The 21992-nt window shown below is 41.2% G+C and overlaps 1 protein-coding gene across 1 annotated transcript in view; it reads left to right on the forward strand.

The window, feature by feature from the left end:
* SGCD (sarcoglycan delta) overlaps window positions 1-21992 on the forward strand; it is a 410213-nt gene that overhangs the window by 69408 nt on the left and 318813 nt on the right. Inside the window, exon 2 of the mRNA XM_082211838.1 lies at window positions 4407-4462. The gene's annotated coding sequence lies outside the window, so the exon portion shown is untranslated. The remainder of the gene's footprint in view (window positions 1-4406; window positions 4463-21992) is intronic.

Raw genomic sequence — 21992 nt, forward strand, 5'->3', positions numbered from 1 at the left:
TAAAAAAAAGAAAAGAAAATGAAAACAGCTCCCACATGTACCTTTAGCTCAGCGCTACCTTCTGCTCAAGAGAGGAACTTCTGTTGTGGTGTTTATCCTCTGAGCCCTAAACCAAGCTTCAAGATAGTTTTGGAGCTGGGTGTATGTGCAGGCGAGAGAGAGAAAGTGTGTAAGTCAACACATACTCCTGATGACATGAAAGGGCTATGTAGCTGCAGTTCATTTCTCTTGAATGAGGATATTCCTGGATACAGTGTACAATACATCTTCATTTCCCTTAACTCAGCACCATGGAATCAAATATATATAAGCCCACTGACAGCCCTTCTACTTGAGCAAGGCACTTATCTATGCTGATTATCTGCACTGCATTGCTTTCAGAGGGCTGTGCCTTTGAATATGTGCCCAAATGCTCACCTCACTTAAAGGAACACAGTGTAGATCAGGCTTCCTAAACCTCAGCCCTCCAGATGTTTTTGGCCTACAACTCCCATGATCCCTAGCTAGCAGGACCAGTAGTCAGGGATGATGGGAATTTTAGTCTCAAAACAACTGGAGGGCCTAGGTTGAGGAAGCCTGGTGTAGATAGTCTGCATTTCCACTGATCCAGAAGGTGATAAAAGTGTGATAAGGCTGCTTCCATTGATCTTGTTAGGATGGATTTGGGCAAGGAACCATAGGTATGTGTGGAGAGAAATGATGAAAAGAAGGGAAAATACCACCCTCAGTGTTTACACTTCCCCCTTTCCACCCCCTGTTCTCTTTTTAGTTCTGTACTTGTTTAGCTTCTTAATGACATAGTGTATTACTTTCTACCCATTCTTGAGCATTTTGATGACCTAAGTTTTAATGAAAAATAAGTTCAAATTTTAAAAAAATTCTAAGCATCCAAAGGTGAAAATAGATAAATCAAGCTGCTTCATGGGAGCATTCAGCTTATGATTAGTATATTACAGGCCTTGGCTAGCCAAGTGCTGCTAATTTAAGATCTGGTTCCATTCACTGCTGAGCTCACACACCTGCTGTCAAGCTGCCCTAAAGTGTTTCTGGTGCCCAGGAGCAGAAGAGGCATAAGTACAAGCAGCTGATGCTAAATTATGAAAAGCTGGATATTTACCAAGGAAAAATCACATCAGCAATCTGCCATCGCAAACAGGAACCTGTCTCATTTCTAGGATAGTACTTTGCAAAAATGCCAGTATTTGCCTCCTTCAGTAGCGTATGGTACAAATCAATGGATTCAGAAATTTGGCATGTTCTTGGAAATTAACATTCCAATTGCATTTTATATTCCTGGGCCACCAATTCCTGATTCAAATGGCCACAGCTTCAGAAAGGATGGCATCAGTTGCAGTTTCTTTTCTCATAGTCATCTCCTCACCTGTAGCAGGAAGGCAATGAGAGCTCCAGCAGTGCAGTAACCACTGGATCTAGTCCAGTGAGGAAATACTGAATTCCAACCTATATTGCTTCAGATTCCCCCCCCCCATACTTCTGAGCAGACAATAAGTTATAAGAAATGTCCTCTGTTTGGGAGATTTTGCATACTCTTAACACAATCTATTCTGCATGATTATCTGAAAGGATACAATTTGCTGCAGCAATGTTTTATTAAAAGATCAATAGTGGAACTACATGTTTTAACTGGTTTTTAAAAAATGTTTTTGGTGTAAGGAAGCAGTATATAGAGAGAGGGGATGCGGGTGGCGCTGTGGGTAAAACCTCAGCGCCTAGGGCTTGCCAATCGCATGGTCGGCGGTTTGAATCCCCGCGGTGGGGTGAGCTCCTGTCTTTCGGTCCCAGCTTCTGCCCACCTAGCAGTTCGAAAGCACCCCTAAGTGCATGTAGATAAATAGGTACCGCTTTATAGTGGGAAGGTAAATGGCGTTTCCATGTGCTGCACTGGTGCCGGCTCATCAGAGCAGCTTCGTCACGCTGGCCACGTGACCCGGAAGTGTCTCTGGACAGCGCTGGCCCCCGGCCTCTTAAGTGAGATGGGTGCACAACCCTAGAGTCGGACACGACTGGCCCGTACGGGCAGGGGTACCTTTACCTTTACCTATATAGTGAGAACCCCTTTTTAACTGCTAAATAAATACGTGCAAAATTTTCTTAAGGCTAGAATTTCCTATTAAAAATGGTAAAGGGAACCCTGACCATTAGGTCCAGTCGTGACCAACTCTGGGGTTGTGGCGCTCATCTCGCTTCTGTGTCATGTGGCCAGCATGACTAAGCCGCTTCTGGCGAACCAGAGCAGCGCACAGAAAGGCCGTTTACCTTCCCATCGGAGTGGTACCTATTTATCTACTTGCACTTTGACGTGCTTTCGAACTGTTAGGTTGCTAGGAGCTGGGACCGTGCAATGGGAACTCACCCCGTCATGGGGATTCGAACCGCTGACCTTCTGATCGGCAAGTCCTAGGCTCTGTGGTTTAACCCACAGCGCCACCTGCATCGGGCCTGCAAAAAATATCTGTTAAATATTTACCTTGCTGTCAACATTTTTATTCTGACTAATTGCCTACTGCCCTCCCTGTTCTTTCAGGTTCCACACTTAAGCAGGATTGGCTTTTTTTCTCCATAGAGCAGGCTGATCCATTGGAAGTGAAGAGCTACTGCTGTTGCTGGGATGAGAGGGAGTTTTTTTATCCACTTAAAAGAGATTGTTTATCTCTTGAGTGTGAAACATCTGTCTTTGCTTGGTACAGAGTGGGTAGGGTGTAAGCAAGCGTGGTAGGCAGACAAACAAGAGGGCTGGCACCTATTGGGTGCCCCTATGGACAGTATTAGTAGGACAGCAGGACTCAGTTGCGCTGCATAGTCAATGCATAGTCAAGGCTACTGTTGGGAATGGAACGGTAGCCTAAAAATTGTAATTTTCCTTTTCTCTCTGGGAAAACTCTCCTGGAAGAAACAAAAGGAGCTGTTTTGTTTTAGCTTTGGAATATGACTATTCCAATAATGTTGTTTGATTTTATAACACAAGGGCAGAGATAAGCATATCTGCATTTGTATATGTTTGTCATGTATTACGTGGGAGGTAGGAGTCTATAAAGCTGAAAACTATTTTAGTTGGAAGTTGTTCCAGGTCTAATCTGAGAGAAACAGAGAGTTTAGATGTGTGTGTGTATATATGCAAATATTGTTTAAATATGCAAAATGCTGGTGTAATTGATAAGAATATAAGAACATAAGAAAAGCCTGTTGTATCAGGCCAATGGGTCCTGTTCTCGCTGTGGCCAACCAGATGGCTGTGGGATACATTACTGGATTTAAAATCTGATCATGAATCAATTGAAATGACTTTGATTGGTTTGCAACCCTAAAAATACTAAGTTATTTGTACACTTTAGGCCCTGAATTTCTGGAAAACAGATGGAGACTCTTAGCATGTTTCTGCCTTGAACTTTCATTTGTTGTACTTGATCCTTCCAGACACTTCCAGCTAAAGTATTGTAATGGTCAGTGCTTTGTTTTGAGTTTTTGTAGATACGTGTATTTTTATGAATGATAGATGAGTTCGAGGCTTTGACATTGTTGCTTATGAATATGGAAAGTTTGTGGTTAAGTGAGAAGATAATTGCTCTGGATGCACTTGCAAATGTACATCTCACACAGGAAAAAATGTTTCCATCTTGCACTGAAAGTCTAGATGATCTCTCTGGCAAAATTGAATCCTAGTAAAATGAAGTCTTGATGATTGGGAGAGGACATTTAAACAAAACTTTTGAATAAAGTTGCTAAATATAAATCAGTGGCTTGTTTCTCCAAAAACTGCTTCAAGACTTCTTTCACTCCTGTCAATCAGCATGCAGCTTTTATGGGTTGGCTCTGAAGAGCCTGTTCAATTAGGTCTCCTTGTGTAATCTCCAGATGAGCTTTATGGTTCTGTCTGTGGAATACAGATTTTGCCTGCAACAAAATGAGAAACGATTAGCTGTGTGCTTTCTGGGCCTTTAAACAACTGGAAACAGCACAGCCCATTGCCAAGCTTTTAAAAAGGCACAAGATAATGCGGTCTCAACTACTTAACATTGCTGCTTATTATCACATAAATCAAATCCAGCTTTCCTTTTCTCCTAATGATAATTCGCATCATACTTTATATGCGGTCATAATTTTCACATCATCCCTGTCAATGTTCTTATAAGCCATTTACCCTTGGACAGGGGTAAAGAAACAAAACCTTTGCATAGTGACTTGCATAGTGAATTCACATGCAAGGTGATGATGATATGCTTCATAGTCGATCATTGCCATCACAGAATAATACAAACTGTTTAAAGGACAGGATTTTTTAAAAAATCATTTTGCATCACACAGCGTCCCCCAAAGAAGGCAGAAAATACTGTGGGATATTTGATGTCACCAAATGAGTCATTATTTTCCTTTTTATTATTAAACAGAGAGATGCCCTCCATCTGAGCCAGGATATCTACAAGCTTGGATGGCAGTGTCCTAGGTAAGTGAAATGTTATCATCTTTCAGTTCAGACTTTTATCTCTAATGGTTTTTCCTTCTCCCTATTTGTCACTGATAAGTGCACCATGTGGCTTCATCTACTTGAAAGATTAACAGGTGTCTACTCATCAAAAAGACAGCTTTTGAGCAAACTCAGAGGCTTTGAGAAAACTTGCCTGCTTTTTACTAATGCTTCTTTTCACAAATCCTGGATATTAGTGGCATTTTTAATATCACAATATTGCAAAATGTTGGAATATGCAGTTCTCCCCATCTTCACCATTCATCCAGCTGGGGCCTTTTCCAGGACACTCCATTTCATTTTAAGAGTGTGGCCTGAAGGCACACTTGCTCTTGCTGAAGCTAAGCAGGTCAGTGTCTGGATAGGAAACTGACTGGGGACTATGTACGGTGCCTTGGATTCCATGATTATTCACTGGGCTGTTTACAATATAAAAATACATAACATGGAAGAAAAGAAATGTAAAATACCCTCCTGACTTTCTGTCTTCATCCCCTACAGACACTTGGAGCATGCTTGATCCTTATTGGACTATTCTGATTTTAAAAATGAAGAAAAATAGTACCTACCAGGTAATTCCATTAGATCCAAAGAGACAAGGCCATTATGATGTGGCACTCCTAGCTGATGCTGGCATAAATTCAGCAGCCTGCTTTCATGTTTCAGAATACTAGAACCTATGCTTTCAGATCTGCTGAGTGTTAACATTAAGAACCTGTTACTGATAGCCAATTTTTTTTAGGAAAAAACCCACTTATTATAAAGACTAGAATAAGAAGACTAGATTCTTCCTTCCTGAAGGGAGGCTATCATAGTTAATATCAATCACCAAGAGAGCTATAGTAAATAGGCATCTTTGAGCTTCTTTCTGACTGTTTGAAAGGTCAGTTATTTCCTGCAAACCCTCTTTCCCCATGTATGCTGCCAAAGCAATTATATGCATTTCTACCATAAGGAATAGAAAATGGAACATGAAGTGCTGTCCATTGCCAAGTTGCCTAATTTTGTTGTGTTGCCCTTGTGGAATTGGAGTGAGGAGCAATCAATGTTTGTTAGTAAATATATTAGGTAAATGGAATAGGTCATACATTGAATTAATTTTTCGAACACCACATCTTCCCAAATATTGCACATAAACATAAATTTCTAATGCCCCTCTTTTGCTGTTTTTCCGCACTCCTTTGCAAAAGGATATGAAACAGTTCACAGGGAGATAGGAGCCATGGAAGGATATAAAATTATCCTTATTATTGAGCCAACCAATTCAACAATCCTTTACTCAGATGCAGCCCATGTGACATTGCCCATCTAGGCAGGAGTATGGATTGAGATGTACATTTCACTGTGCATTGAAAGGCATATCAGACTGAAAAATAATGCTGTGCAAATGCACATCTAAATGGGGATGTTGTCCATTCATAATATATTACACATCCAAATCTTCATTCCTGTTGTGCTTCAACTCTTTATGCATAACTGACTATGACTGAGTGATGTCTTAGGATGGAAAGTTTTTTATAGTACACTATTGGCAATCAATGAAAGTAGTATAGTGTGGCAAGATACCTATGTATCAGCCAGGTTGTTCTGGCAATATGAATGCATTCCATCTCCCACCACCACCACCACCATCAACATTCAGAATGAGAAAGTGAGAGCTGTTAATTACCAACAGTGATTACACATTCTGTAGATGACTCTGACTGGGTCTATGGTGCTATGACATAATCATGTTTGCTACATGATCCTTGATTGGTTGGGGTCAAGAAGCAAAGTAAAATATATAAGAAAAAACTTACTGTACAGTTCACATTAGAAACAGAGGAGGCTGATCCATTAGGGTGAATGGATCAGTCTGCCCTCAGCGAGCACTGCCCCCCCCCCTGCATGTCTCCTTACAATCACTCCTTACATTAACTTCCTTTTAGTCTCTGCGTTGATGGGACAAAATTTAAATGAGTTGCCTCTATGTCATTGGCTCTGGCTTCCCCTGCCATTGGCCTCAAAAAACAACAACAACAAAAAACCCTACACTGAAATGGTCCAGGCTTTCTTTTTCTTTTCTTTTTTCTTCTCTCTCTTTTTTCTTTTTCTTTTTGAAAAAAATCCAGGAATAGGGGAAATGGCTAAAGAAGACAAACTTTTAGTATTCAAAATAAAGGGCTATGAATTTTTGATTCATAAATAGACATTTTTGAATGTACAGTAGTTTCAAAACCTAGAAAGTGTCCCCCCATCTTCATTTATTTTCTGTACAGGAATGTACAGGAACGTATTTCTAACAAGAGATAAATAAAGTTTACAAGCTTTCTCAAAGCCACCTGCAGAATACCATTCTCTGTTGCATAGGGTCATGATCAAAAACTGTAAATCATGACTTGTCCGTGGATCAGTTAGATACACCCCCCCCCCAACAAATAAGGATTTTTGTTCAGAGCTGTATTATAGAATATAACTGAGTAATTGTTTTAAGGGGTTGTAATAACTGTCTTTGTTGGTTTGGTTAGATTGTTGTATTTACTGTGGTTTTCATGATAGTGTGAGCTGCCTTGAGTAGGCTTTTCCCCAAATGTAGCATATAAATAATTTTATAAAAAGGAGGGGAAATAGTGAGAACATGAATTGGCATGGGTTGTTTAGCATCCCAGCACGGGGATGGATATAAGAATTTTAGGTTGTTGTTTTTTTCTTAGTATGATGTTTTGATTTAAAGTTATTACATTTTAGGTTAGGAGAAAATACATACGAAGTTGGGTGGGGAGCATTAAAATTATAACTCATAAATAAGCATTTTTAAAGAGGGTAGGTTTAAATGTGGCTGGGCAAACCCAGCCAGATGGGTGGGGTATAAATAAATTATTATTACTATTATTATTTATTATTATTAAATGTAAAGAGTTTGAAATAAAAGGCAATCGCTATGCCATCAGACAAACTTTGCTGCCCAAATCTTTGCCAAAAAACAAGCTTCCCGTGGGGTTTTTTTTTATAACCGTAGTCCGCCTGTGTCATAATAGGAAACTTGCTTGTGTATTCTGTAGTTGAAGGTGCCAACAGAGTTCTGCATCAGTTTTATTTTTGTCACCTAAATCGTTATCTGCATTTTTAAATGATGTTTTACAGCGTACACTGCCATGATAAAATTTATGACATGGTGGTACAGAAGTAATTTTATAAATTTATAAATAAGGTCGTTCTTTTGATCAAGAAGCAAACAATTTTGTGCAGTAACATTGAGACATGGTGCCGTCTGCAACTGTTAAACTAAACAGCTCAGTGTGGGATTTTAAATGTTTGTGATAACATTGGACAAACAGGCCAAGATAAAGGGAAAGGTGGCGCGGATCCTTGGTTTTACTTTTGTTTTCCTTTGGTAAAAAAGCAAAGTAACTAGGAAAATCAAAGAATGCTCTCCATAGATTTTCACTCGCCTCCTACCCCCACTCCCAGCAACTGCCCATTCTCTTAGAGATGCCTGTGTGTTGTGCTTGCCTATGAACCTCCCACACTGAGGAATTGCTGAATGTTAATGACAGTCTATAAGCCTGTGACACTTGTAGCGCTTTATCAATCAAATGCAGCACATTCTGCCAGTTCGGCCACCTGTCCCACTCCATCAGTGTCAGAAAGTATTTCACAGAAGGCCACAGGTGCCAGCTGTCATTCTGAAAGCAGCATCGGAATGGCCCTAGGATAAGTGTATTTAGGAAATTTCCTCAGATTGAGTTTGTGGTCCCAACAGCCTTATTTTGAGTTTGTTTACAAAAGGAAAACAAAACATGCAAATGACCGATTTAATAATAAATGAAACCGTGAAGTTGACATAAGGATTTGCAACTGGGAGTTTCACTGTGTATAGTAGGATGCCAGTACTGAGACTTGTTAATTCCTGTTGCTACTGACAAGTGACAGTAAGGGTATGCACGGCTCTTTTGATCAGCTTTTACTTCATATTCAAGTTAAGTTCTACCACAAATACTTAATCCAATTTAAAGCTGGGGAATATAATGGACTGGATTATAAATTCCTGTGAGGGAGACTCCCATTGGTGGAAGGGGGGAGGCAAATTTTAGTTATTCCCCTTGAACCATCTGAAAATCTGCAGCAGAGGATTTGGGGACCCTCCAGAACAGGGGTCAGCAAACTTATTCAGCATGGGGTGGTCCACTGTCCCTCAGACCTTGGGGGGGGGGCGCACTATATTGGGGGGGGGGAGGAACAAATTCCTAATGCCCCACAAATAACCCAGAGGTGCATTTTAAATAAAAGGACACATTCTACTCATGTAAAAACACGCTGATTCCCGGACCATCCGCGGGCCGGATTTAGAAGGTGATTGGGCTGGATATGGCCCCCGGGCCTTAGTTTGCCTACCCGTGCTCCAGAATAACAAGAGGTGGTAGCACTGGAGGATACTGGATGAAAGCAGAATTGGTAAGAATCACTTTCTCTCCCACCTGTCTCCCAAAGGAGCTTCTCTCAGTCAGAGTCATTTTGATGAATGGAAGGAACCCTTCCAAGGTCTATAATTGACTTGTTTTTTTAAAAAACAACAACACCAAAATGACTTTTGTAGCTGTCTTTGCCACCTACCTAAAACAGGTGTGAGAAACCGTTTTTCTGTTGAGGAAAACCCCTCAGGGCTAATCTGGGGGTTGGGGGGTTGGGGGCACATACATGGGTGTGTGAAGCTAGAGCCCAAAGTGGACAGCATGGGGGGGCAGCACGTCTTGAATGAGATTGCACTGCCCTTTGACACAGCGCTACTGTTAAATGTACAAGTGGCATAAGTGGCAAGGAGTGCCTTTACCAGATTTGGCTGGTATATCAGCTGTGGGCCTACTTGATGAAATAGAACCCCACTGCAGTTACTCAGAACCTAGCTAGCTCCAGAATAAGCTACCGACATACCTTGGAGATATTGTGGGTTCGATTCCAGACCACAGCAATAAAGCAAATATCACAATAAAACAAGTCACACAAATTCTTTGGTTTCCCAGCGCATATAAAAGTTACGTTTACACTATGCCACAGTCTTTTAAGTTTGCGATAGCATTATGTATTTTTTTAAAAAATACCCAATCTGCGTACCTTAATTAATGTGACACAGAAACTCGAGGTAAACATATGCTTTTGGGAAAATGGGGCTGATAGACTTGCTGGATGCAAGCTTGCCACAAACCTTCAAGTGTTAAAAAAATTAAAAAAGCAATACTGTATCTGTGAAGTATAATGAAACAAACTGCAATAAAATGAGGTATGCCTGTTTGTGAGGTTGCCCTTGAAAACTTTTAAGAAACTGTAACTGTTGCAAAATGTTGCTGCCAGGCTATTGACTTGAACAAGATGTTTCAGACATATTACACTTGTTCTGCTTGATTGTCATTAGTTGCCAGTTTGATTCCAATCTCATTTCAAAGCTTTAATTGAGTTCTTTCCTTCTCTTGTATGGCATATTAATGCTTTTTCCTTTTTAAAATTTCTACTGTTGTTTTATGAATTTTTGTTCTTACTACTTGATGAAATTGTTTGCTTGTTATGTCAAATGCTATTGTTATGTCAAATGCTTGTTTTGTCAAATACTTACTAGGATTGTTTTATGTATTACTGTTTTGCATCATATATTTGATATTTGATTATTGTAAACCACCTGGAGTTCTTTGTTTGGGGAAAGAGGAGCACAAATTCAAATATGGTTGTTGTTGTTGTTTAAGCTGGATACTGCCCTTGTGTTACATAATCTGACCTCTTTCATAGAGAAAACCACACAGGAAAGTCTTGTACAATATGAGGAAAGGCCTATTTTAAATAAAATAAAATACATTGATCCCCTGCTGAATTCATACTGGGTTCAGTCCAACGAGTAGCGCTTTCATCTAGAACTCATACAAATTAATGAGAATTGTGCAGCAATGATATTTTGTGGATTTTGTTCAGTGTCAGTGATTGGCACAATTTAAAGCCCTGCACATAGATTTCCTATTATTTGCTAAGGGGGGAAATATTTCAAGTGTGCTGTGCTGAATGCCTGTGTGAAGAATATGGATCCCTTTCCATAAGAAGGCAGCAGGAAATCCACTCCTATGCGTTGTTTGGATCATTGGCAATAACATCTAGCCTTAATTTAAAATATTGCCAATGATGAAAGGGATAGAAGGATTATTCCCATGGTTAGATCTTAGTAGAGAATAAGTTACTTCCAAATCTGCCATACTTCATCTGAATGCCACCTGAATATATTCATTTACCACATGTACTCAGTAGTGGTGAAATACAGTGGTGCTTGTTCTACAGGTCTGTTTTTCCTGTAATTAAAAATGCTTTGCTTTAAAGAAAGGTGTATTTACAAAGTGTATCCATGAAATAGGTGGTTAGATGTCACCTGTGTTCCTAATGCACATTCATTTAAGCTTCTTCCAAAAGATAGAAATATGAATATTGATATGAAAATATGTCTGTTGGACTGCTGGGAAAGTAACTTGCAGTTTTAAACCCTGTTGACTTGTTTCCAAGGGACTCCGATCTGCGTTTTCAGTTTTCTCATTTTTCTAATTTACCACTTTTCATGGTAAATCACCTTGATATCCCATCCCACACAGTTGGATTTTTGAACCTGTAGATACCCTGAATATCTCGCTACATGCAGGAAAATGACAAATCCAATCTGCATTCCATGCAGATAACTTCGCATGGGATCCTACTGCAAACAGAGCATCACCATGCATTGTTAGAGTAGATCCATGGCTCCATCTTTGAATGCACACATGCAAATGGATCTCAACTTCTGTTATGTGTTTGTTTCCCGCAGCTTCCATGCACAAGATTGCTAGTATCCAGCCCCCCCCCCCCCCGGCACATGAGCATGTCCGCATCAGCGCCCGAAAGCCTATCACACTTCAGAAATCTATTATTTTCTAGGCTTCTGCAGTATGTGCATGAACCATCTGTTCATCCAGTGGTTTGCTAAAATTATCACACTATGTATATGTTATGAACCATCTGTTGATTCAGGGATGCGGGCATACTAAAGTATTCATGTATGTGATGTGGCTCTCATAATGTTTATTGCACCAGCTAAATCCATCTTAAGAGATGAGTAGTTTGCTAAGGATGGTATTATAGACTGCAGCTGGCTTATTTAAAGCTAGATTACTGTCAGAGTAAGAATTTTTTCATCATCAGTGAACCAGTGGATAGAAAAAATACAGTTGCTTCTGGCTACTCAAGTAATGAAATACAGACTGATAACACCAAATAAAAACTATGTTGCGTAGATTCATATTTGTTTTTTGGAATCTCTCAAACCCATCTTTGACTGACTCAGATATATGTCACTGCAACAGAGTTTTCGTCCACATGACCCCAGTTTGCATATAACATTAAGCCAAACCATGGGTTACTGCACATTGCAAACAAGCACATTGCAGGCAATGCACTCCTCCTTTGATTCTGTTGATAAACCATCATAGAAGAGCACACCTTGGTGCTTGTCTGGAGCAAGACAAACCATGAACTTGGGTTCAGGCATAACACTGACCTAAACCATAGCTTTGCCCCAGATAGCATGGCTGCAGCAAGTCTGGGGAGGAGTGCAGGAGGCATAATCTTGATTTGGGAAATGTGTTCACTCATGCTAAGCCATGGCTTCCCTTTAATTAAAACCATTGAGTTAATTTCTGAAGTTAGTTATCTAGTTCAGAGCTCCTCTTTCCCCTCTCCAATCATTGATAACAAAACAAAGACCCTGCGTATTGCAGGAATTTGGATCTGTACAGATGGTATACTGCTACTCTTTAGTCTATGGTAGAATATCATTTTAAATTTAAAAGGTTGGGCACAGAACTCTTTGATCATACATGGAATTTGAAAGCTTTAAGAAGCCTCTGTTGCTCATTTGGAGTTTCATATTTGTAACAAAGCACACCACAGAGTTAATTAAGAGGCTATGGGGGGAAAGCACTGATGGGTATAGACCTGTGGAACTTTAGATTTTAAAGCCAGTCGTTTCCTATTGGGTTTAAGGAACTGTTTTCACTCAGGCCTGAAGGGGTCTGTGTGACACTCAACCAGATTACATTGTAGGTTTTGGAATAAACCAAATCAAGTGCTGTGGGATGAAACAAAGCTTAATTGACTTTAATTTCTTCTCTCTGTGTGTTGATCTTCACAATGGGTTTAATTACACAAATTTAGTAACAGAGGTAAAAGTAAAGAAACTTTAGTTTTCAGAAAGGAAGGATTTAGGGTTGTTGGGTAATTAGTTTGATGAACTGCTGAGAATTAGTCTCTGACTTTCAGCCTAGTTATATTATTGGGAGTTTCAGTGTTGTATCAGTGTCATAAAATCCAACACATATTTAGCCTAATGCTTCAATATTCTAATAAGCTTAATGATGTGACTTTCAGAGAAGTCTCTATGGGTACTTAAAAAAACCCCCACATAGGTAATGCAGGTAGGCTCACCCTGTAAATGTAAGTAGCGTATTTACAGGCTAAACCTGTGGCCCTTCAAATGATAGAATCATAGAATCATAGAATCATAGAGTTGGAAGAGACCACAAGGGCCATCGAGTCCAACCCCCTGCCAAGCAGGAAACACCATCAGAGCACTCCTGACATATGGTTGTCAAGCCTCTGCTTAAAGACCTCCTAAGAAGGAGACTCCACCACACTCCTTGGCAGCAAATTCCACTGTCGAACAGCTCTTACTGTCAGGAAGTTCTTCCTAATGTTTAGGTGGAGTCTTCTTTCTTGTAGTTTGGATCCATTGCTCCGTGTCCGCTTCTCTGGAGCAGCAGAAAACAACCTTTCTCCCTCCTCTATGTGACATCCTTTTATATATTTGAACATGGCAATCATATCACCCCTTAACCTCCTCTTCTCCAGGCTAAACATGCCCAGCTCCCTTAGCCGTTCCTCATAAGGCATCGTTTCCAGGCCTTTGACCATTTTGGTTGCCCTCCTCTGGACACGTTCCAGTTTGTCAGTGTCCTTCTTGAATTGTGGTGCCCAGAACTGGACACAGTACTCCAGGTGTGGTCTGACCAGAGCAGAATACAGTGACACTATTACTTCCCTTGATCTAGATGCTATACTCCTATTGATGCAGCCCAGAATTGCATTGGCTTTTTTAGCTGCCGCATCACACTGTTGGCTCATGTCAAGTTTGTGGTCAACCAAGACTCCTAGATCCTTTTCACATGTACTGCTCTCAAGCCAGGTGTCACCCATCTTGTATTTGTGCCTCTCATTTTTTTTGCCCAAGTGCAATACTTTACATTTCTCCCTGTTAAAGTTCATCTTGTTTGTTTTTGCCCAGTTCTCTAATCTATCAAGGTCGTTTCGAAGTGTGATCCTGTCCTCTGGGGTGTTAGCCACCCAGCGGCGTAGCGTGAGTTGTCAGCACCCGGGGCAACGCAAGTAATTTGCGCCCCTAACCCGGGGCAAGGCACGTAATTTGCACCCCCCTACCCCCTAACCTGCGAGTTGCCGCGAGTTGCCGCTGGCGCTGCCGCCCAAACGACGCCGCTTGCCCGGAGGAGGGGGGGGCAGAGAGGCGAGGAAAATGCAACGGCCCAGAAGCTGCAGCAGCACCGGCGGAGGCGGGGCTGTGAGGAGGGGCTGCCTGGCGCGTCCTCCGCGGCGAGCGCTGAGAGCCGCTGCCTGCCGGGCGCCTTCAGCCCGGACGCGCGCACAGCTCGCCGGTTCCGCGAGACATGCGGCTCCGCTTCAGCCTGCGCCCGAGGCTCTTCGTCGACTCCGGAGGCAGCGAGCGCGCCCTCCCCAGATGTTGCGCCCGGTGCGGCCGGCACCCCTGGCACCCCCCACACTACGCCACTGTAGCCACCCCTCGCAGTTTGGTGTCATCTGCAAATTTGATCAGGATGCCCTTGAGTCCATCATCCAAGTCGTTGATAAAGATGTTGAATAAGACTGGGCCCAAGACAGAACCCTGTGGCACCCCACTAGTCACTCTTCTCCAGAATGAAGAGGAAACATTGATGAGCACCCTTTGGGTTTGGTCACTCAGCCAGTTACAAATCCACTGAGTGGTAGCATAGTCAAGACCGCATTTTACCAGCTTCTTTACAAGAATATCATGGGGCACCTTGTTGAATGCCTTGCTGAAATCAAGGTAGACTACATCCACTGCGTTCCCTTCATCTACCAGGCTTGTAATTCTGTCAAAAAAACGAGATCAGGTTAGTCTGACATGACTTATTTTTCAGAAATCCATGCTGACTATTGGTGATCACAGCATTCCTTTCTAGGTGCTCACAGACTGTTTTCTTAATGATCTGCTCCAGAATCTTCCCTGGTATTGATGTCAGACTGACTGGGCGATAATTATTTGGGTCCTCTCTTTCCCGCTTTTTGAAAATAGGGACAACATTTGCCCTCCTCCAGTCTGCCGGGACTTCGCCTGTTCTCCAGGAATTCTCAAAGATGACTGCCAGTGGTTCTGAGATCACATCTGCCAGTTCTTTTAATACTCTTGGATGCAGTTCATCTGGCCCTGGAGACTTGAATACATCTAAACTAGCCAAGTATTCTTGTACTATCTCCTTAGTTATTCTGGGCTGTGTTTCCTCTGCTGAATCATTTGCTCCAAATTCTTCAGGTCGGGCATTGTTTTCTTTATCGGAGAAGACTGAGGCAAAGAAGGCATTGAGGAGTTCAGCCCTTTCTGTGTCCCCTGTTTGCATTTCACCATCTTCTCCTCTGAGTGACCCCACTGTTTCTTTGTTCTTCCTTTTGCTACGGACATACCCATAAAAGCCTTTTTTGTTGCTTTTAACCTCTCTAGCAAGCCTGAGTTCATTCTGTGCTTTAGCTTTTCTGACTTTGTGTCTACATGTGCTGGCTATTTGTTTGAATTCCTCTTTGGTGGTTCCCCCCCTTTTCCATTTTTTGTACACATCTTTTTTTAATCTTAACCCAGTTAAAAGTTCTTTAGATAGCCACCCTGGCTTCTTTAGGCACCTTCCATGTTTCCGTCTCATTGGTATTGCCTGACGTTGTGCTTTTACTATCTCCCTCTTAACAAACTCCCAGCCATCATGAACTCCCTTTCCTTTTAGTATTACTGTGCATGGGATCTCACCCAGCACTTCCCTAAGTTTTATGAAGTCGGCTTTCTTAAAGTCAAGAAATTGAGTCCTAGTATGCTTGACTGCTCCTTTCCGCTGTATAGTAAACTTCAGAAGAGCATGATCACTCACGCCTAATGATCCTTCCACTTCTACCCCACTAACCAGGTCATCAACATTGGTTAGGACCAGATCTAAAATGGCTGTTCCTCTTGTTGCTTCTCTCACTTTCTGGACAATGAAGTTGTCTGCAAGGCCAGTGAGGAATCTGTTTGACCTTACGCTCTTGGCTGTGTTTGACATCCAACAAATAATTGAAGTCCCCCATTACTACTATCTCCCTTCCTTTTGCATGCTTGGCCATCTGTTCCAGGAAGGCATCATCTATGTCCTCCATTTGGCTTGGGGATCTATAGTAAACTCCCACAATGAGGTCTCTGTTATTGTTCTCTCCCTTAATTTTGACCCAAATGCTCTCACATTGGCTTTGAGGTTCTAAATCTTGGATCTCTTCACAGGTATACACATCCCTGACATATAACACCACTCCTCCTCCTTTCTTGTCTGGTCTGTTTCTCTGAAATAGATTGTATCCCTCCATTATTACATTCCAATCGTGGGACTTATCCCACCAGGTTTCAGGATGATGTTAGGCTACAGCTCCCATCATGCCTAATGATACCCACTCCAATACTTTGTCTGGACAAAGGGTTCTTAATGCTATTAATAATTGCTCTTTTCCTATGTAAGCCAAAATTGGAATTACAGTTTATGATCTGTGCTTCTAAGTTTAATGCCATTTTTGGTGTGGACACCTCTGTGTGTTCCATCCACATGGTCAACATGGCATAGCCCTATGGACATAGTTGTCCCCTACCCTTTCCCAATCCATTATTGGTCACTACCTATGCTGCCTTCTGCTGTTTTGAAGAGGGTTCAAGCTCTATTTGGAGAGCCAGTATGGTGTAGTGGTTAAGAGCGGTAGTCACATAATCTGGGAAACCGGGTTCGCGTCTCCGCTCCTCCACATGCAGCTGCTGGGTGACCTTGGGCCAGTCACACTTCTGTGAAGTCTCTCAGCCCCACTCACCTCACAGAGTGTTTGTTGTGGGGGAGGAAGGGAAAGGAGAATGTTAGCCGCTTTGAGACTCCTGAAGGGGAGTGAAAGGCGGGATATCAAATCCAAACTCTTCTTCTTCTTCTTCTATTTTTAGGGTAGGTGGGTGTTTATATTTCTCAAGCACTATAATTGCAGAAAAGTGGGGAGGCTTGTTAGAAGAGTGCCTGCAGCACAGACCAAGGGAATTACAGCCAAGATTACTTCTGAGTTGCAGATTAGGCTGTAGATTGTATGGATTTCAAATAAGAATACCTGATCTCTTGTTGAGTCAATTTCAGCATCAGATCTGATTAGAAAACCTTTTCTGGTCAATTTCATAACCCATTTAGAAAACCTGCTATTTTTGGTTTGGACTTAGCCTGACCCTTATGTTTTCACTCCCCTTACAGTTTTGATCCATGGGCTACTTTTAAAATGAGGCTGCATTTTAATTTGCATTTTAATCTGTATCTTAAATTGTTGTGTTGTCCCCCCCCCCCGTATTATGTTTTTATTGTAATTTTACTGGTGTTAGCCGCCCTGAGCCTGGCTCTGGCTGGAGAGGGTGGGATATAAATAAAGTTTTTTATTATTATTATTTATTGTTTTGTGTCTTGTTTTGCAATTCCAAAATGTACTCTTATATTCTTCATTTCTATTTTTCTATTGGTTTACCAGTTCTATGCTGATATTTTATTTATTATTAACAAAATCTACCTCTTCAGTTTTGGCATGGTTTCTTGGATTAAGCCTTGGCTCAAAATCCAGTGACTTGGCCTTTGGGTCAACCTGCTACTGTATAACTGTGATTTGATTAGGGCTCCAGAAGCAGGGAGACTTTTAAGCCTTTCTTAAAAGCCTAAGGATATCCTTTAAGACCTGAGAGTTTCCTGGCTCAGGCGTCATTCGCATAATTGGTGACAGCAATACTACCTTACAGGGCTGATTTTAATCCCTGGTCATTTAGAATTATTTGAATCAATTTAGGGGCAGGTTCTTAACACAAAGGGCCTCTGTTGATGAGCAAGGGTGGTAGTAGCTGATGGAGGTGCCTTTTCCCCACTGATGGGCAAATGATTGAGAGGCACGCCAGCACCATTTTTTCTGCCCTTTTAAATGTGGCAGACATCGTGGCAAGTCTTTTTAAATGACTTGGATGAAGGAATTGAGAGGATGCCAAGCTTTAATGGGAGCTACTTTGCAGTACGATACACTCATAGCAGTCACTTCGTTATGTCATACACCCACAACAGCCATTTTGTGACTGGCACCCACAACACCTTAGAATCATAGAGTTGAAAGGGACCCTGAGGATCATCTGGTTGAACACCCATATGGGGATTGAACTTCCAAACTTGGTGTTATCGGCACCATGCTCTAACCATCTGAACCATCTGAGCCATCCACCTTCTCAGAATGTGTCCACTGGTGCAAAAAGGTTGACAACTCCTGAAAAGGTGTCAAGAAATTTCATCTCTTTGTCATTACTGGAGCACACATATACGGTAACTCATTTATATGAGGTAACTGAAGTCACCCATTACTACATCACTTCTTTCCCATCCCTTATTGATTGAGAATGTAATCTCAATACTACCTTGGGCAATTTGCGTGGGGGGTGGAGGGGCACAGTTATATATCAGTAGCACTAAATTACTGTTGGGGCCCTGTATTGAAACACATAGCAATTCTGTGGTGGATTCTTCCTCTTTGGGGGTTTTCTAATTTAAGATTTCTCTTTCATGCCCAGACTGCTACCACCTCAACGTCTTTATAAATGACTTGGATGAAGGAATTGAGAGGATGCTCATCAAATTTGCAGTTGCCATCAAATTGGGAGGGGTAGCTAATGCCGCAGAAGACAGAATGGGGGTTCAAAATGACCTTAACCGATTGGAGAACTGGGCCCAAACTAACAAAATGAATTTCAGTAGGGAGGAATGTAAGGTTCTGCACTTAGGCAGGAAGAAACAGATGCACAAATAAAGGATGCAGGAAACCTGGCTTACTAGTAGTATATGTGAAAAGGATCTAGGCATCTTAGTGGATCACAAACCTATGATGAGTCAACAGTGTGATGCAGCAGCAAAAAAGCTAACGCTATTCTAGACTGTATCAACAGAAGTTTACAGAAGTTCAGATCAAGGGAAATAATAGTACTACTCTGTTCTGCCTTGGTCAGACCACACCTGGAATACTGTGTCCAATTCCGGGCACCACAATTTAAGAAGGATGTTGACAAGCTGGAACGTGTGCAGAGGAGGTCAACCAAGCCTTATGAGGAATGACTGAAGGAGCTGGGTATGTTTAGCATGGAAAAGAGGAGACTGAGATATGATAGCTATCTTCAAATATCTGAAGGGTTGTCACATGGACGATGGATCAAGCTTGTTTTCTCCTGCTCTAGAGGGTAGAACTCAAACCAATGGCTTTCTCCCATGATCAGTTTTAAAACTGCTTAACCCCTTTTTTATTTAAGTGTCTGCACTCTGGTTCCATCCTAGTTCAAAGTGGAAACCTACCCACTTGTACAAGTCCAAGTGCACCAGTCTAATTTCTGTACTTTTTGTTTTTTATTTTCCTTTTCTGAATTTTCATCCTTCATTCACTACATTGATAACATCTTGTGTGATGAAAAGTTCTGGAAACTTACCATATTTTTGTGACTTTTGGGTTAGTCCTAATAAATATACAGCATGAAATATCTCCAGTGTTAAAAAAGGGTGAGATTTTCTTTTTAGTAATTCCTATTTTCTTTATGTGAAATAAAGTGGGAAAACAGTTTACATAAGGGCAGGCAAGAAAGCAAAGCTTGAGCAACTGAGGGAAGCGGAAGTAAGATACAGATTGCTTGTTGTTTATAGTCTTTGTCTATTTAAAGCTCACTTGTGTCTTAAGAGCCTGGCTTGCTAGGGAAAGAATTGTTACACTCAGAGAAGTTTCCTATATCATAACTGTGCTATGGAAGCATGTTGTGAAACCAGCTGCCATGAAATTGAATTACAGGTGTTGCATTCTTCACTGCTCAAATTGCTCTATTATATCATGGGCCTTTTCATTTTGTTTTGAACAAATAACTGCAATTTGCTAGGATCCAAAGAAATTATAGAATAAGTAGCTGAGGTTGTTTAAGCCTTCCATTACAATAGGAAATTATCTGTTCCTGTCTGCAGTGTGGCTTTTTTCTTCCATCCATTGCTCATGAACTTGGAAAGAGAATAACATGTCTGCTTCTTTCCCCTTGTAAAATGTGTGCATCCAATCTTTTAAATTTTGCTTTAACAATTCTTAACAGGACCACTATGATTTACTTATGATGCTTAACAGAGTATCCAGCTGCATGAGATGGTTGTATGAACATTCCATTGTGAATGAATGGACAGTAGATCTCCTTCCTTTTGGTTTGCTTGATGCAGACTCAGTGAAACGTATCTATCTGTAAACAAATCAAATTGCAAAGGGTATTGTAAATACTGTAAAGAGAAACACGTTATGATCTTTACTGAACCTTAAAAACTCAACCATATGCTCTAATATCTCCAAATGAGTCTTATTAAGTGGCTTCATATTCTCAGAGCTGCATATTCAAAAGTTCTATGCAGTAAGAGGTAAAATAGTAAAACCCATTCTTGGCTTCCTAGGTAGGCATAAGCAGTGGATATTGTTACTGGCCACCCCAATCTCTGCTGAGCAGTGCATAAGATTCCAAGGGGTCTTGGCACTCAACCAGTGTCTTTGAAATATTACCATACTTATTTTCACATATTTACACTGGAAACTTTCAATGGAGAGATATTTCACACCTCAGAAGAAGCCTGTCCTGCATTGTATTCCAAGATACCTCCATGCCTCTCTCCTAGTCTGCCTTTATGGTTCTGGCCTTCACAGCAGCTCATCAGTTCTCACTCTTCTTCCTCAACCTTTAAATTTCAAAAGGACACGTTTTATTCTGTGGGACCTCGCAGGCCTCTGTCACCTTGACAATCTCCTTCCCTCATCAGCAGAGCCTCTTGCCTATTTGATGGTTTCCATTGATTGGTTAATCAATGACTTGCTTCCACCACCTTTTGTCATTCTTAATGACTTCTACCCCAGGCAAGACCCTGACCTGGAAAAGAAACTTAGCCTCTATTTCTCACTGGCCTGCTGTTCCTCCCGTCACTATTCCAAATATTATCTAAATTCTGTCATTAATTAATTTCTAATATAAACTAACTCTAGCAGTTATAGGTGCCCTTGAACCTCCAAACTCTGTTACACCAGATCTGTAACAATATGATGTAGATTACCCCCACACTTCTGCCATCTAACTTATGGATATTCAGGCTTCACAATGTTGAGCATAATGAAAGAAAGGAGAAGGAAGTCATCCTGTTGATCTAATAAAAACTGGAAAGACAGTATTTGGCCTCCAAAGAGATTTGTAAAAGAAAGGGGATTTTGTAGCGCTTTTAGCAACTTACCAAGTACTCTTAGGAAGGTTGATAACATATTTTGGGAACATATTTGACCTGGATATGGAAGGTCCATTATGTTTCATTGAAGCTAGTGCCAGTGGAGTGGTATGGAGGCTATGATCTTCAGTTCTGAGCATCTTGGAAATACATGTTCATGATAAAGGATTGACCAATGCTGCAGGTTATTTTTAACTGTAGTTAAACTAGTTGTGCCATTGTGGAAAAAAAACCTTATTTGGACTGAAGCCATTTTACAAGATTATCTCTACTGCATTTGCTTCTGTATATAGCAAGGACGGGAAATTGTGACTCTCCAGAGGTTGCTGAGCTCCCAACCTCCATCATCCCCAGCCAGCATGGCCAGTATTCAGGTATGATAGGAGCTGTTGCTCAGCAACATCTGGAGGGCCACAGGTTCCCCATCCCTGATATATGTCCTGCATACAGTTGTATTTTAGTTATTGGCTTGGCTCTAAGAAAATGTCAAATCAGCTGAAGTCACTTCCAGAAATGCACATTTCCCCCCACTGAATTTTCTTTAAAAAAAAAAAAAATCTCTAGTTTCTTGTGCTTTCCTGAAAAGTTGTTGCTGAGGTTCAGGGAGCATCCTGTTATTTTTTAAAGATGTATATCTTAGTCTTCACTATACTATATGTTGTAAGACTTATATACTATATGCTCTTAGACTTACAGAGTTTCTTCCCCTGGTTCCCTCATAGCATTCTTAAGGCAGCAGGTGAACTGTGGAGAAGGTGCATTTATTTAAGCACAGAATGTCTCTATGCCAGCCACAGAGGGACAGCTTAATACAAATTCCTTTCACCAGGTCAGGATCCCATGTACTATGTCAAGTAAAATGAGAA

Source organism: Podarcis vaucheri, assembly GCF_965113315.1.
Source record: "Podarcis vaucheri genome assembly, chromosome: 2".
Classification (NCBI taxonomy): domain Eukaryota; kingdom Metazoa; phylum Chordata; class Lepidosauria; order Squamata; family Lacertidae; genus Podarcis; species Podarcis vaucheri.